This window comes from Triticum urartu, chromosome 7 (genome assembly GCF_003073215.2).
Source record: "Triticum urartu cultivar G1812 chromosome 7, Tu2.1, whole genome shotgun sequence".
NCBI lineage: Eukaryota > Viridiplantae > Streptophyta > Magnoliopsida > Poales > Poaceae > Triticum > Triticum urartu.
In genome coordinates, this window is record NC_053028.1 from 365,818,106 (window position 1) to 365,836,762 (window position 18,657).

An 18,657-nucleotide genomic window follows, 5' to 3' on the forward strand; every position below is an offset into this window, starting at 1 on the left:
CTTCACTTAGATCTTTTAGAGCACGGTGGTGGATTTGTTTTAAAGAAACTATTGATCTCTCATGCTTCACTTAAACTATTTTGAGAGTCTCTTAATAGCATGGTAATTTCCTTAATAATAATATGCTTGGTATTCAAGATTTGTGAAACTTTCTTTTGAGTGTGTTGAATACTAAGAAAAGATTGAAGCATGATAATTGTTTTGAGATATGGAGGTGATAATATTAAAGTCATGCTAGTTGAGTAGTTATGAATTTAAAGAATACTTGTGTTAAAGTTTGTGATTCCTGTAGCATGAACGCATGGTGAACGTTATGTGATGAAGTCGGAGCATGATTTATTTATTGATTGTCTTCCTTATGAGTGGCGGTCGGGGACGAGCGATGGTCTTTTCCTACCAATCTATCCCCCTAGGAGCATGCGCGTAATACTTTGCTTTGATAACTTCTAGATTTTTGCAATAAGTATATGAGTTCTTTATGACTAATGTTGAGTCCATGGAGTATACGCACTCTCACCCTTCCACCTTTGCTAGCCTCTCTAATACCGCACACTTTTCGCCGGTATCATACACCTACCATATACCTTCCTCAAAACAGCCACCATACCTACCTATTATGGCATTTCCATAGCCATTCCAAGATATATTGCCATGCAACTTTCCACCATTTCGTTTATCATGACACACTCCATCATTGTCATATTGCATATCTCGGTACACCGCCAGAGGCATTCACATAGAGTCATATTTTGTTCTAAGTATCGAGTTGTAATTGTTGAGTTGTAAGAAAAATAAAAGTGTGATGATCATCATTATTAGAGCATTGTCCCAGTGAGGAAAGAATGATGGAGACTATGATTCCCCCATAAGTCGGGATGAGACTCCGGATGAAAAAAGAGAGGCCAAAGAAGCCCAAATAAAAAGAGGCCATAAAAAAGGAGAAAAGGCCCAAATAAAAAAATAAGAGAAAAAGAGAGAAGGGTCAATGTTACTATCCTTTTACCACACTTGTGCTTCAAAGTAGCACCATGATCTTCATAGTAGAGAGTCTCTCATGTTATCACTTTCATATACTAGTGAGAATTTTTCATTATAGAACTTGGCTTGTATATTCCAATGATGAGCTTCCTCAAATTGCCCTAGGTCTTCATGAGCAAGCAAGTTGGATGCACACCCACTTAGTTTCTTTTTGAGCTTTCATATACTTATAGCTCTATCCCTAATCACTCACATTGATATCTATTGATGGGCATCTCCATAGCCCGTTGATACGCCTAGTTGATGTGAGACTATCTTCTCCTTTTTGTCTTCTCCACAACCACCATTCTATTCCACCTATAGTGCTATATCCATGGCTCACGCTCATGTATTGCATGAAGATTGAAAAAGTTAGAGTATGAAACAATTGCTTGGCTTGTCATCGGGGTTGTGCATGATTTAAATATTTTGTATGGTGAAGATAGAGCATAGCCAGACTATATGATTTTGTAGGGATAACTTTCTTTGGCCATGTTATTTTGAGAAGACATAATTGCTTTATTAGTATGCTTGAAGTATTATTATTTTTATGTCAATATAAACTTTTGTCTTGAATCTTTCCAATCTGAATATTCATACCACAATTAAGAAGATTTGCATTGAAATTATGCCAAGTAGCACTCCACATCAAAAATTCTCTTTTTATCATTTACCTACTCGAGGACGAGCAGGAATTAAGCTTGGGGATGCCTGATACGTCTCCAACGTATCTATAAATTTTGATTGCTCCATGCTATATTATCTACTGTTTTGGACTATATTGGGCTTTATTTTCCACTTTTATATTATTTTTGGGACTAACCTATTAACCGGAGGCCCAGCCCATTTTTTTTGTTTTTTTGCCTATTTCAGTGTTTCGAAGAAACGAAATATCAAACGGAATAAAACCTTCGGGAACGTGATTTTCTCACCGAACGTGATCCAGGAGACTTGGACCCTGCTCCAAGGAACAAAAGAGGCGGTCACGAGGGTGGGGGCACGCCCCCCTAGGGCGCGCCCCCTACCTCGTGGGCCCCTCGGTGCTCCTCCGGCGTACTTGTTCCTCCTATATATACACACGTACCCCCAAATGATCAGAAGAGGAGCCAAAAACCTAATTCCACCGCCGCAACTTTCTGTATCCACGAGATCCCATCTTGGGGCCTATTCCGGAGCTCCGCCGGAAGAGGGCCGTCATCACGGAGGGCTTCTACATCATCCTAGCCTCTCCGATGAAGTGTGAGTAGTTTACCTCAGACCTTCGGGTCCATAGTTAGTAGCTAGATGGCTTCTTCTCTCTCTTTGAATCTCAATACAAAGTTCTCCCTCTCTCTTGTGGAGATCTATTCGATGTAATCTTCTTTTTGCGGTGTGTTTGTTGAGACCGATGAATTGTGGGTTTATGATCAAGTCTATCTATGAATAATATTTGAATCTTCTCTGAATTCTTTTATGTATGATAGGTTATCTTTGCAAGTATCTTCGAATTATCCGTTTGGTTTGGCCAACTAGATTGGTAATTCTTGCCATGGGAGAAGTGCTTAGCTTTGGGTTCGATCTTGTGGTGTCCTTACCCAGTGACAGAAGGGGCAACATGGCACGTATTGTATCATTGCCATCGAGGATAACAAGATGGGGTTTATTTCATATTGCATGAATTTATCTCTCTACATCATGTCATCTTGCTTAAGGCGTTACTCTGTTTTTAACTTATAATACTCTAGATGCATGCTGGATAGCGGTCGATGAGTGGAGTAATAGTAGTAGATGCAAAATCGTTTCGATCTACTTGTCATGGATGTGATGCCTATATACATGATCATGCCTAGATATTCTCATAACTATGCTCAATTCTGTCAATTGCTCAACAATAATTTGTTCACCCACCGTAGAATACTTATGCTCTTGAGAGAAGCCACTAAGTGAAACCTATGGCCCCCGGGTCTATTCTCATCATATCAATCTCCATCACTTTAATCTTGCTTTGCTTTGCTTTTACTTTTTACTTTGCATCTTTATACCAAAAATACCAAAAGTATTATATCTGTCAGATCTCACTCTCGTAAGTGACTGTGAAGGGATTGACAACCCCTAATCACGTTGGTTGCGAGTAGCTATCATTTTGTGCAGGTACGAGGGACTTGAGCGTGGCCTCCTACTGGATTGATACCTTGGTTCTCAAAAACTGAGGGAAATACTTACGCTACTCTGCTGCATCATCCCTTCCTCTTCGGGGAAAACCAACGCAAGCTCAAGACGTAGCATGTGTCGGCTCAAGTTAGTTGGTGGGATTACAAGTTAACAATTGCAATACATGTTCAGAATGGCGGCTTAAACGAGGGCTGATGATATATGAAGTAATGATAAGCCGGCAGAATAAGCCACCATGACTAAGATATTCAAGATCTACCGAGAGTAAAATTTGCTAAGTGTTAGGACAAATAGGTTCCATAGTTTGAAGCTATAAATTCGGATCTACCGCTACTCAGAAAAGGGAATAAATTCGAGACCTACAGAGGCGACAGTGGAAAAGCAGAGGTGCCCTAGAGGAGATCTGTCGCGATGAGGATATATTCTAGTATCAAAAATAGGTGCTAAATCTACTACCGCGCAAGATTTATGTGGTTTTTGGATCTAATCCATGGATCTAAACAAGGAGAAAGAAGGGCAGCGACGAACACCGATGAATCCTAATGACAGATCTATGACGAAAGAAAGGAGGGCTTACTGATGCTGATAGGACAGCGGAGTGGCGCCGCGGTTTTCTGGTCCGTTCATGGTGATGCAGCGTCCGGAGTTGAGGTCGGCGACGAAGGTCGACGGCGGCGGGGCTCGTGCGGATTGGTGTGTCGCGAGGAGGAAGAAAGCGAGAAGGAGAAGAATGAAAGGTGATTCTGTGGCCTTATTTATAGGCTTGGAAGTACGAACGGCAGGCGCGGGAATCGAGGAAACAGTAAAATGGATATGTGACGGCACATGCGCCTCGATTTTCGGAGGGCCGGGAAAGAAAGAGATTTATTAAGATTTGGATTCTGTGTAGCATTAATCGTAGATGATGTCATGGCGGGTTATCACAATTTTTGGAGACGACGTCATGGCGGGTTACAATATTTCATAGTAAGAGGAGGAAGGATTTTTCTAAGTATTGAAGATTGACATGAACAAGTTCAAATCAACCTGGGGCCTAATGTTGGGGATATGACTATCAGGTATGACCCGCCCAGGAGGGGCCAGGTCATCCCTATGGCGTTTCATCTCAATGAAGCCCAAGAGCATATTAACAATGGCGGTTCATAGATAGGCTTAGTAGAGGGCCCAAAATCGAAGGCGGCTTAAGGCCCACGGATATAAACCGCCATGTACATAGACTTGTATTGTAAGGCATGTAAGAAAGGTCACCGAGCCGGATATGTTATAGGAGCTGGCCAGGACTCTGTAGGCCACAGGGCGTCAACCCGTGTATATAAGGGGATGACCCAGCGGTGGCTTAGGACAAGAAACAACAGATCGAGGGCCAGGTTAAGTGTATTCGCTCCCTAGTCATCGAAACCCTAGCAATACCACTTCCAACTGGATTAGGCTTTTACCTTCACCGCAAGGGGCCGAATCAGTATAAACTCCTTGTGTCCTTTGTCCCGATTAACCCCTTTAAGCTAATCTCGTTGCGATGGCTCCACGACTAAGTCCTCACACTAGGACATCTGCCATGACAATTTCACGACAACAATGTCTTTGGTTTAAGAACCTGCAAGTGTTTCTTGTAGCGATATTAATCCCATAAAAAGGACTCGCATGTGGGCATCTGCTATAATAATCAGGTACTTCATTCTCATTATCAAATTCAAATGCTCAGTGAAACTAACCAATGAATGGACTGGTTGGTTAAATCTGAATAAACAACACTTTATTCTCATCTTTTCTCCTCTTCCATTCACTGAAACATCTACAGTGCATGCTTGTTACTTCTTTGAGTGCTCGAACACAAATACTGAGAAAACCCAATTATCAAATTCAAAATGTGGTTCCTGTTCTGGGAGGTATGACGTGATTTCTCTGCTGGCATGTGTGTGTGTGTTGATTGCTTGTCTGTTGCCGGGTGGATTGCACAGTGGCGATGCCGGGAGCCATGGGTCATCGGAAAAGTGAGATGCCGACGTCGCTCAAAACGATCCTTTCTGGGCATTGACTGGATCCTCCACATGCCATTGATCCTTTGGTTCGTACATGCTTGGCATTGACTGGATTCTAGATTGGCTAGCTTGTATCCCGGCCAACCTCTCTGTCCTGATTTTTTAGAAGCCAACTTACTTCAAAAGGAGGCCTGGATTACCTTATATTCAGCATTGGTTACATGGAATAGATTTTTTTACGATGAAAAAGTTTGACAATTGAAAATCTATCCGAGAATCATGCTAGTTTGTGCGCTGAAATTTGCACCTAGATAGGTTCAGATGTTTGGCTATCTAGGCACTGCCTATTTGTCTGAACCTAAAAATTCACAAATCAAATTCACAAATCAAATACTGAGAAAACCCAATTATCAAATTCAAAATGTGGTTCCAGTTCTGGGAGGTATGACGTGATTTCTTTGCTGGCATGTGTGTGTGTTTCTTGTTTGTCTGTTGCCGGGTGGATTGCACAGTGGCGATGCCGGGAGCCATGGGTCATCGTAAAAGTGAGATGCCGGCGTCACTCAAAACGATATTTTCTTGCCATTGACTGGATCCTCCACAAATTATTTGATGCCATTGATCCTTTGGTTCATACGTGCTTGGCATTGACTGAATCCTAGATTGGCTAGCTTGTATCCCGGCCAACCTCTCTGTCTTGATTTTTTAGAAGCCAACTTACTTCAAAAGGAGGCTTGGAATACCTTATATTCAGCATTGGTTACATAGACTAGATTTTTTTACGATGAAAAGGTTTGACAATTGAAAATCTATTCGAGAATCATGCTGGTTTGTGCGCTGAAATTTGCACCTAGATAGGTTCACATGTTTGGCCAGCTAGGCACTGCCTATTTGTCTGAACCTGAAAATTCACAAATCACTTTAGTTTTCACTAACACAGCTAGGGCCAGCACCCCCTATCAAAAGAGACAATCTCAACAGCGGACGGGGTGGCGGAGTAGTCACATACCCACCATACAGTAACTGCTAGCTATACTTGTGGAGCAAATTCTTTGTCGTATTCATCAGGCGGGAACGACTTGTGTAGAATCTGAGCTTGTGGTGAAAAAATAGAAGAAATGATCCTGGACCACTAGATTGCAGATCAATGGTACAGATTTAGGTGGAGGCATCTCAGCCCATTTAATGCAGATTTTGCAGAAACCCCCCTACTGATAGTTCGACATGAAATAGGACATTTGCATTATGCACCTCAAGTCTTCGTGAAATAAAACCATTTTTCAGATATGAACAGTACTAATGCCCATATCTTCTTAGTCTGAAACAAACTCGTCTCATATAAGATCTGCGAAAAATATTTACTGGATGAAATGAAATCCAGACACAGTTATGTGACACCACTAATTTTTGAAGAGAGTCGAACATCTTGGTCACTAAGAAACGACAATATATATCACAAATATTTTAGCACATGAGATAATAAGCCATCCCAAATCAAGTACGACCACACATACATGTCAAACTGGAAAATATAGCAATTTAAGGATTGAAATTATCACTATTCAGCAAGCATTTCAGTACTTGAGTACATGAGAACACATCACAAGAGGCAAGTAGAACCACACGTACATGTCAAACTGGAAGTAGAACAAATTAAGGACTGAATTTATCAGTGCTCAGCAAGCATTTAAGTACTTGAGTACATGAAACATACATATCATTTTTAGTATATGGCCGGCAAGACCAAGTGGTAAAGACTGAAATTATCATCGCCCAACAAGCGTCTTGCTGGTACAAGACCGAAAATATCTATCATTCTGCCTCGTGTTAGTGCTTCCTGGTAATCGAGCTTCCTGCTGGGAGAGATTGGACTCTTATAGACTTGATCAGTTCGACCTACCTAGGTAAACACACCAAGTAAATAGGTGTCATTCAGAAACATTTACCAAATAGCATATCTCGAGAAGAGAGACAATCATTATATATGTCTAGCTGCATTCAGCACTCCAACCTAGGATACATAACCTATATGTCAAACTTGGGATGAAATTCTTGAAACATATTAATACATATGTAACCAATCAGGATAACTTTGTAAGTTAAACTGTCTTTCCAGCATCTACAAGGGAGTTTTCAAATCAAATAAAATGGCATGTGATAGTTGGAGAGAGTACAAATATTTTGTTCATTATTCCATTATAGACCTATGATAAATGAATTACAATTCCATGATTAGTTAAAAGCACAAATGAGAACCACAAATAAGTGGCATTGAGCAATTTAAAGGGAGTTTTATGACTGCCCTGCAGATGCAAATTATTATTCAAATTTGATAGCTATAAACAAAAAACCTGATGGCATGCATTATATTACATCTTGTAATAATAAGAAAACCACATAAGCATGGGAAAAAATGAACAAGATGGCAGGTTGGCTCATGTCATGGACGAAGGATTAGTACTAAAGCACATACACACATCCTTGTTGTAGCCATACCATAGGCCAATAAAAAAATGGAAGGCGCACATATCTTTGGTAAATGATTTATGTATGCCTAATCATTTTAATCAGCCTAGTTGAGTGGTCATAGCACGACAAATATGTGGTAGTCTTCGAAGCAAGAAGGAGCACAAACCTCTACTGTTTTGTTTTTTGTTTTTTAGAACATGTTCTTGCATCATGAAACGCCATTTCCTTATAAATGCTGCATTTGCGCGCGACTTCTTGATGAATTCCAGGCCTTCTCTTCTCACTGGATCCACTCCTCGCACCATCCCTATGGCCCTTTATTCTAGAGCATGTGCCCCTTGCATTGATATCCTTAGGTGTAGGATTGTAACATCCTTTGGAATGACACTCCCAATACACAACTCCTCATTTTCTTGTGTATTGCATGGTACGGTCGAAACTAGTTGGGCTAAACCCAACTCAATGCCACACAAACTATTGTGTAGGAATTCAATTCCTTCCATGGAGTGTTTGGATTCTCCTATGAGATCTTCTAGCTTGTCCCTCATAGCAACTATCTTCCTTTTCACAGCAATGTCAACCAGATCTATTAAATTTTCTTCAAGCACATTCCCTTCCCCATCATAGACAATGTCCCTACGAATAGGAAAATTATCACATCATCATCATCATGTGGGTCAAAGTAGATAACTATTAATGTGTCTACATCAACATGATAAGAAATATACCTTTTGCAATTTTTCTTCCATCGCTTAAGAATACAAAGGCTTGGCAATTCATTTATTTTCGCACCCCTAAATACCCTAATAATGTGACGGCACACAATTCCCTTGGACTCAAAAAGCTTGCAAGAACATTTAGCGGTCATGGATGTTGTGTCATAACACACTTCTCTAATCTTCTTGTATTGATCGCTGGCAAACATGATTTTAATCCCCTCATGATTTTCTGTCTGCTGAACATCACAATCATCTCTGGCAGCAAGCACCTGAGCCTGAAACAATTCAAAAACCTCATGGGTGAATAGCACCCTGCCTTGTCTCTCTATTTCCCATGATGTCAACAACTCACTTTGTTGTGTATTCACTTGTGTTATCCGCAATCAGCTCACTTTGACTTTGACATTTCAAAGCAGTGTCAAGCCTTAGCCAAAACTCAACAAAGGTAAGCTTGTGACGAATGAAACGTTTAAAAATGAATTTGCACTCTCTGAAATAGAAGTTGTCCTGAGTAGACTAGCTAGGTGAATGTCCATAAAGTAAGCTGGTATCCATGTCGCACGAAGCTTATACCTTTTGGCAAACCACTCGTAGTCCTCCAACTGAAACTCTATGATGAAAGATTGCCATCTATCCTCAAATTCAGCAGGTGTTTCAGAATTCCACACGCAATGTTTCAGCCTATCATAGAACACAAGGTCATTCCTCAATTCCAGGCGTACCTTCCCTGGAACCTTTTCCATAATGTGCCACATGCACAATCTATGTGTCGTGTTCGGTAGAGTTTTTCTGGTTGCATTTTTCATCCTAACACATTCATCAGTTATGATCACTCTAGGCGCAATCCCACCCATTGCTCTAAGAAATGACCTGAACAACCAAATATAGGATTCTTCTGTCTCATGAAGTAGAAACCCCGCCCCAAAAAAGACACTTTGCATGTGATGGTTTACTCTAGTGAAGGGCGCAAAGGTGTATTCATATTGGTTAGTGCTGTATGTCGAATCAAAAGATACAACATCGCTGAAATGCCCATAGTTTTCCCTACTTGATGCATCCGTCCAGAATAAACGAATCAATGTACCGACCTCGTCAACTTCATATTCAAAGAAAAATGCAGGGTTCAGAGCCTTCAATCTACCAAATTGGTCCACCAACATTTGAGCATCACAATTTCTTATTTTATTTTCAGTCCACCATACTGATTCTGTAGGTCTTTCTGGGTGCACCCAACATGCTGAAAACCACCAACACTAACATTAAGTAGCCTATATGCTAAGGCAGTGCCAATGCTAGCTTTCTGACAATCGTGAAGTGTTGTCTTCACTCTCTCACTAATTTGACGATTGGATCTAATCAAGTGTTGCTGGCTCGGTGGCACAAAAGGGTGATTGTGATATTCAGTGAGTGAAGCTATCTTGTATTTTCCATTCCTTTCTCGAGTGACATATATATAAGCTTCACATCCACATCTAGTCAATTTAACCTTTCTCCTTTTCTTTGAAGCCTCAACAACAACCATACCTTTCTCGGGACGGAAGCCTTCTTTTGCACACAGGAAGCATTTCCATTGAAGCACATTATCTACGACCCTCTGTTGTCCAAGACGCACACCAAATCCGACATTGTGTGCATATGTCCTGTAAAATTCTAGCACTGAGGCAATGTCATCAAATATCATCCCTACTTTTGGCTTCAATTCCTCGTCACACTGGGGTTTATACAAAGAACCCTGCAACATTGATTGCAAGTTCAGTAACATTACCCTCACGTGACAACACCATCTCACTTCTAAAGACTACATGTTATTCGGTTATGATATCTCATTTTGTCACTGCCAAAAATTAATACTCCCATATGGAATGTCCATTTAATGAGAGTATTACAGGTTGTGACAAGTGTTATAACACAATAGGGCTGTCTAATTTCTACCATACATATCCCAGATGTTTAGTTTTAGCATATTTGTTTGCCACCTAAGGTTTGACATGGACATGACATATGATAAGTGTATATTTTCCTATCAAACATGAATGTATTCATGCAGTTTAATATGGACAAAAAATAAGAAGGTACATACATTATATTAAAATAAAAAACTATGTGTACCTCTTGAGAGAATGATTCTTTTTTTCGGTGTACTGGAGTCATTAATGAGAAGCATTGGAGAATTAATTTCTGCGAATGACGTTGCATCACTGAAATCTTGATTTTGAACATTGTTAACCGATTCCATGGCTGCAAACTGTTTTTTAGCAACCAAAATAGCACACAAGGGATTAACATAATGTTAGATACATTAGGATATCTTGATTTTCTCGTATCGCTATTGTCACCTGATAGTGCTGGTGCACATGCTGCGATCATTGGAATTGAGGGCTCTCCTAGAGGAGACATCGCACTTCTACCCTCCATTACTGGATCCTGTGTGAGAATTGCAAATTTAGACCGGGGATCATCTTTTCCATGTCAAACTTCTGCCACATGCATGGGTCATATCAAAGGCATGGCTTATGGGAAAGATTAGGGAAATGTAATTAATTACTCTCAGAAGGACAGGAAAATATTCATGTGCATAGAAATACTGGAGCGAGCACCCAACCAATAATAAATGTCAGAATTTTGGGGATGAAAGATCATCAGTAAGCATTTAAAAGGAATAGCCAACCCGACGAATCCCCTAGCAAAATATGTAATGGCATCTTTGTGTCTATTCAACATATGTATCTTGGAGAGAGAGAAAAAGAAAAATAGCCATTGTGTCTCACGTGTGTGCGTTTCGGCTTGCTGCTGAAGAATTGACGAAGCCAGAGCAGCCTACTTCGTGTACTAGTGCATCTCACCGGAATAGCTAGATTTGCTAGTGTATTGCTTCCTGCTAGAAATCGGATAACGTTTATGTACAGTTGGTACACGTGCTTGGTATGGCTGATGTAGCCATTGAAACCAACACAAGATCTCCATGAGCCAGTAGGCAGTAGCACTACACAATACCATAACTAAGTTATAGCACTAATCAACTTGCTGCTTTTGGAAAAAAAATAAGAATCCAACAAACATAAGAATCACCCCAGAGCAGATCAGCTTCTATACTACTCGGGCTGCTGCTCATTCTTCTTCTGTTGCTACCCAGCAACTAAATGGACAGATTCAACATTAACAAGTAGAAAGAATATAAAACTATAGAGATGAAGTATCAATCTACTAGCTAATAAAAAATTAACATTTATATTTTTACCTGAAGAATGAAGAACCGTGGTGGCCTATTCGTAGAACAAGAAGCGGCCGGTCGGGAAGGAGGCGAGGATCCACGACCGCTGAGCTAGTGCTGAATCGCGAGAGGAGGTGACAGGGGGTGGGCGGAGGAGGACGGCGGAGAGCTGATCTGGGAGCCTGAGAGTGGGAGGAGGTGAGGAATCCGATCCAATCTGCCTCAAACCACGCCACCAGCGAAGAAACGGCTAGGAGCCATCGAGGAGGAGATGGATCAGCTTCTTTGCTGCGCGTGCCCGCCCAGCTTGGCTCAGGATCTGCGCCGCCGCTGCAGCCGCCGCCGCCGCAGCCGTAGCCAAGAAATCTTCGATCCCGTGCCTTCGCTCTATAAGGATTTGGTACAGACGTGGGAGGGCAGCGAAAGCAAATTTGCTTGTAGCGTTGGACCTTTTTGCAAATTTTTTGTAAAGATCCCACCATTCGGACCTGTGCCATCAATCTCTCATCCGATGGCCCAACATCATTTCTTCTATTTTTTCACCACAAGCTCAGACTCTACACAAGTCGTTCCCTCATCAGGCCGGGCATGGGGTTGTTGTAATACATGCCCACCAAGATCTCCGGCCATATAGACCCGTGAGGGATCCAGGGAGTGTTACTCTATGCAGCATCATGACCACGATGGTGTCTTGATTTTGAAAATACTATTTGAATGGAATCACAACATTTAGTACACATTTGTTTTTCAGCAGTTGCTTTATTTTTATACCATGTGAATCTCCCTTGGTTAGCACTTGAGACATGCATTACACACGATTATTTTTTCTCGATTTAATGTTGTTGCTCTTTCCCACGAGGTACTTGATAAAAATGCTCGGCGTGTGGCGCTCTTCAATGACTTGTTCTCTTTTGAAGAGCATGCACCCAGTCTCTCTGTGTTCTTGACATACAAAAACTATACGTGTGTGAACTCTGGAAGTAAAATACCATATTGTCTGCTCGATTGTTATTGTAGTTAACAGAATATTTAAAATTTTAGTGAAATTGTACATCATCCAATAGTATATTAAGTATTAGAATTTATAGTGATTATCGACATTTATTGTATTTTTCAAGACATGCGTTGCACGTGCACATTTATACTATTTAAGTTTTCAACTACAGGGGCGTGAGACTTCAGCTTGCTCTATACATAAGCAGGGAAGTTGAGGGCAGAACTGAAGTGCAGTTATCCACTCCTTGCTTTGACTAGAACAACTTGCACTGTGAAAGCAAGATCATGCTGTAACATGCGTGCAACTGTGAGAAACTATGGATGGCTCCGTCTGAACTCTCTAGCCCTCCTCCGGAATTATGGGGTCCGCAGATGATGATGGTTTAGCAGAGGTAGGATTGCTCTGTATTACATAACTATGTTATGTCAGTCAAGTGTTGTTACGATGTAGGAGGCAGAGGCTTCAAAATCATCTGCGGAGTAAGTGATAGGAGGTCGCTGTGCAATAAAAGGGCCCATATAGATGAATGCCATTGGGTGCAAAATCTCGATCATAGAGGCCCATATCGTCAGCGCACACCAGAGACGGCCTACCAATGTCTGATGGCATCAGTTTTATTACTCCATAGATGTGGATTATCGGGCATGACAAAAGATGGGATAACAAATATTATGGATACAATATGGCAGCATAAACTTTGCAATTTTATGATTTGTGACCCGGAAGATTTTTTGCCATGCAGAGGTCCAATTTATCTGGCTATATGCACTGGAGTTTAATAATTTATGTGAACTAATTTGATATATGTGTGTGTGTGTGTGTGTGTGTGTGTGTGTGTGAATTTGGAGATACATATGCATTTGAGATGATTTGAGAGTGCCCTTACCGGTCATGTAGGTGCACAACAATTCGATTGTTCTGATTTATTGGATGTGTTATGCAACAGGATAAACAATGGGTGGGATTTTCCTTAGCATCAGGCGAAATGCCTTCGAATTACTAAGTTTTATTTGGGTTGTCTATTTCATATGTTAGTTCTGTATTGTACCAATGTTCAATCAAATGAAAATGCAGGGTACTACAATGATGAATGTATAATTTTGGTATTTCCATAAAATTCATGAAATATAGAACATTGAATCTTTGTAGGCGAGGATCTTTATAGGTGAGTCCCTATGCATTGATTGATGGGAAATTTTTTTAGGGGGGCTATGAGAGTTTCTCTGACACCGGTTCATGATTCCTCGGAAATCCTCCCAATCACTCCTGTTTATGCTAAACAACATACTATTTTATTACTCTTTCAGTTATCTTTTATCAATTTTTCTTTAGTGAATTCAACTTCAACATAAAACCGAGTTCTTCTAAGAGCACGTTCATGAAGTACATGTTTGACTGCGACAACCCCCAAGCATGTGTCCTCGAGGATAAGTAGAACACATATTAGTCGTAAGGGGGCACAAGGAGTTTGTTTCTCCCGTTGCAACACACGAGCACATTTACTCGATTAAAGATAAATAATTTTAGAACACATTTCTATATTTGAGAGACGTGCGTTGCACGTGCATACTTACTAGTATTAAGCAACAAAAAAACAGACACATTTTGTCAGGTTTTATTTTTGAGCTAAACACATTTTGTCAGGTATTCTCCTTATTTGATGTTCATTTATTTGCACTTATGCATGTATAGAACCAAGCCCATCTAAATTATATTTTTTAAAATTTTCATTTATATCGTATAAAACTGAAGAGTACACGAAAGAATAGTACGACATTCAATATGTTTTTAATGCAAAAACAATAAATTACAAAAGGAAGAAGTTCAACCACTAATAAGAGGGGAGTCCAGGAATAAAAAATTGGGGTTAAAAGAAACGAAAAGGGAATTCAACAAAATCATGAGAAGTACGCGGTACAAATGTTTAGAAATTTAGAGATGGACAAATAGAGGAATTGAGAGAAGAGTTCATTTTTAATGGATTTTCCCCGTTTCAAAAAACCTAGAGGTTCAAATTTCAATAAAAAAGAAAATTCAATGTTTATTAAAACCCCAAGAATGTCAAATAAAAAAATAGAGCAGTTCCAAAAGTATATAAAAAAACTTGTCCCTCCTCTCTGAAAAAACTAGAAGTTCAAATTTAAATAACGAAGCGGTTCGATGTTTATTACAAAACCAAGAAGTCCAAATTACTAAAATAGAGCAGTTCGATATTTTTTTTCCAGATTTTCCTTGTAAGTAAAGAAATAAAAACAAGAAGTTCAAATTAAAGTAATGGAGTAGTTCATTATATACGGAAAACTAAAATTCTTTTCGTTCGTTGATAAATAAAAGTATGAAGTTCAATTTTTTTAAAATGTTTCATGCTTATTTAAAAACCAACTTTTCCCTAAAGAATAAAACTAATAAGTTCTAATTACAATAATAGAGATGTTTGAAGTTTATAAAAAAGAGAATAACAAAGCATTTCATATTCGCTATTAACCTGAGAAGTTCTAATTAAACTAACCAAGAAGTTCAAATTCTATAAACAAAGCACCATGATATTTCTATACAAAGAACGAAACAAGGCTCGCCTAGAATAATGTATACTTTCGAGGTTCATATTTAATAAATTAGAGATTTCGACAAAAATGAGAAAACAAAAAAGAGACAAATATGTTTGTACAAAGAAAAGCTCATCGATTTTCCCGCCTTTGGAAAATAGATTTTCCTCATTTCTAAAATAACCTAGAAGTTCAAATTTAAAATTTTGATCTTTTAAAAAATTATTAAAAAACATGGATTCCCCTTTTCAAGAAAAATCTTGATTTCTTAATTTAAAATAAAAAGAAGCCCAATGTTTATTACAAACTCCAAGAAGGTCAAACATAAAAAAACAAGGACAGCGCTAACACCCACACGTGTGGTGGGAGCAAAACCCGCCCACACGCCCTATAACACGTAGACTGCGCCACGTCACCGCATGCATGCATGTGGGAATCTTTTTGGATTTCAGTTTTTAAAATGTTTTATCTCTTAAATGAAAAATCCAATTGCAGATCCGTTTTCACCATTAATTCCCTCGCGACGAGATCTGCGAAACTAGATCTCATATCAATATATTTTGATGAATATTTTTTGGGTTAAAAGTTGCCATGTCTATTGCACATGAATTGCCATGGTGTTTACACTGAAGTTGCCATGATATGTTTTAGCTATTTTCCTCTACATTTAAAAGTAAATTTTGACATATTATAAAACAGGGAATTAAGAAACTAGACTTGCCATGAACCATACACTAAAATTTCCATGATACAAGCACTTAAAATTGCCATGGTTCATACAAAAAATAATTTTTATGGTCAAAGTACTAGAATTGCCATCATCAAAAAACTAAAATTGCCATGCTCTACAAACTAAAATTGCCACATGGCAACTTTAGTTTAAGCACTATGGCAACTACAGTGTAAACATCATGACATCTTTTGGGCAGAATTTTTTTCCGTCACATATCAACATGGGGTCTACTTTTGAAGATCTCGTCGAGACAGATTTAATGGTGAAAATAGATTTTTAATTAGGAGATACAACATTTTTAAGCCGAAAACCAAAAAGATTCCAGCTGATGTCATCTGTTCATACATGGCAAAATGTGTGGTGATGGAGACGTGTGGGCGATGTGCAAGATGCCACACGTGTGGGCTTTATTTTTTTAGAAAAACAAAAGCATCTCAACACAAATTTATATAAAAAAGGATCTGTTAAAAAACCCAAAAGTTCAAATCTAAAAAATAGAGTAGTTCGATGGTTATACAAAATTCAAATTTTAATCATTAATAAGGAATGAAAAACAAGAAGTTTAATTATAAAAACAGAGTATTAAAAAATCATAAAAATTGATTTTCACCTTTCCTAATAAAAACTCTAGAATTTCGTATTTAAATAACGAATAGGTTCAATATTTATTAGAAAACTCGGATTTCTCTGTTACTAAAAGAAAATAAACCAACAAGTCCAAATTACAAAAAATAGAGCAGTTTGATATTTATAAAAAACTTAGGTTTTCATGGAGTTTTTTAGGAGCTATGTGTAGAAAAGCAAAAGTTCGAAGTGAAAACAAACATTGGTTCAACTACTAGATGATGTGTGTTTCATATAAAAACTAAAAGACAAATTCTAACAATACTTTTGATAGAAATTCACGTGGTCGACCTAGGAAAGTTCAAAAATTAGTTTTTGAGAGAAGAAAGTTCAAAAGTTATTGTGAAGGAGGTTCCCTGTGTAATTACATGTGCAAAAATACACAAAAAATGTTGTGCAAATCCGATGAACGGGTGAGGAATTACGAATAAAAATACGTGACAGAAGTTCAATGTGAAAACACCAAGCAATTCAACTACTACACCAAATGCGCCTCTGATGAGAATAAAAAGAATACAAAACTAAAAGCCTAAAAGATTTGTTGCGAGAAGTTCACGTCCTCCTCTGAGTGTAGTTCAAGATATCTAGTGCGAGACGTCCGACCTTCAATTACAAATTAAAAACAGACAAAAAGAACGTTGTTTTTGTCAATTTTATTACTGCTCTCAAACGGCAACGAATTTGTAACAAGTATCTACATAAAAAATTTGCTCCTATTCATAAGCTTTCGAACGGTATATTATATGCTATATTCCAAAGAAAGGTTTAAAAATTTCATGTATACCGTTCAAAACACGTTTTTATGTATTCAAAAAATTCTTTTGAACCGTTGCGAGTATGAAACATTGATCAACACGGGAAAGTTGCGTGTTTTCAACAACTTTAAAATAAAAAAGTTGTTAAGTTCAAACAATTCAGAAGTCTAACTACATTCTGTTATTTTAAAATAAATAGACAAAAGTTCAAAGTAAAAAAGCTGATAATTTCAAATTAAAATAACAGAGTAGTTCGATATTTAAAATAACTCAGATTTTTTCTTTTACTAAAGTAATGAAAAGTGAGAAGTTCAAACAAAAAATAGAGCACTTTAAAATTCAATTTACAAAAATCGAGCACTTTTAAAAAATAAAACTATGAAGTTCAATTTACAAAAAAAAGGTTTGATCCTTATTTTAAAAAATAGTTTCTTTTCTAAGAGTATGACTAAGAAGTTGAAATTTAAATAATAGAGAAGTTCGAAGTATATAAAAAACTCAGATTTGTTGCAAGAATTTCACGTGCACCTCCGTGCACAGTTCATAATTTATATTGCGGGATGTCCGACCTCCAATTACATGTTTTAAAAATGGCAAAACATGATCTGACCTTCAATTGTGTGTAATTCGACGCATACACACAAAATGTGACAAAAGTTCGTAGTGAAAACAACGAGAAGTTCAAGTACTGCAAGGAATGCATTTCGGGTGAGAAATAAAATTATGGAAAAAATAAAAGCTTAAAATGTTTGTTTAAAGAAGATCAAGTGCTCTGTCCGGGGAAGTTCAAAAATTCTTGTGAGAGAGGTTCACCTTGTATTTCCATGTTCAAAAACACACAAAAAATGTTTTTTGCATTTAAAAATAATTCTCTCAATCCACAAAGAAGTTCAGTTATTATTTGAGAGAAATTTGGTTTCAAAAAGAAAAAGAAAAATTCAAATTATAAGAATGGAAAAAGTTCATGTACTACATGGTGTGTGTGTTTAATATGAGAAAATGAATTAAAAGGCAAGGTCCAATTTTGTTGTTGTTATAAGTTCAAGTCCTCGGTCGGAGAATGTTAAAAAAATTATTGTGAGAGAGGTTTGTACCAAAGGAATATCATTTGTGTAAGACTGACATATGGATGAGAAAAATTACAAACGAAAATACGTCACAGAAGTTCAACGTGAAAACAGCAGGAAGTTCAACTACTAATCTGAATGAATTTTAGATGAAGAACTTTTAAAACCGTCACGAGTATGAAAAAATGATCAACAGGGGAAAGTTGCGTGTTTACAGTAGCTTTCCATCGGTGAGTGGATGGAAAGCTATGAGCAAAAAAAGCACGTGAAAAACAGAGTGAAGTTCAAGTAGACATGCCGAGAAGTTCAAGTTCTTCACGCGGTGCATTTTCGAAGAATCTGTTTTGCGATAAATACAGAACGCATGATCTCGCTATTTTCAGTATTAC

General features: G+C 38.3%; 1 long non-coding RNA gene across 2 annotated transcripts; it reads right to left on the reverse strand.

The window, feature by feature from the left end:
• Positions 1-6,677: 6,677 nt before the first annotated feature.
• On the reverse strand, positions 6,678-12,097 carry LOC125518804. 2 transcript variants are annotated; one of them, XR_007288139.1, is made up of 6 exons: positions 11,574-12,097; positions 10,672-10,812; positions 10,445-10,580; positions 8,345-10,067; positions 7,783-8,252; positions 6,678-7,047 (listed from the first exon to the last, which is right to left on the reverse strand). It is a non-coding gene; the product is annotated as an uncharacterized LOC125518804 (long non-coding RNA). The 2 variants fall into 2 exon arrangements; XR_007288138.1 differs by having other exon boundaries at positions 10,672-10,759; positions 11,574-12,095.
• Between the last annotated feature and the right edge of the window lie 6,560 nt (positions 12,098-18,657).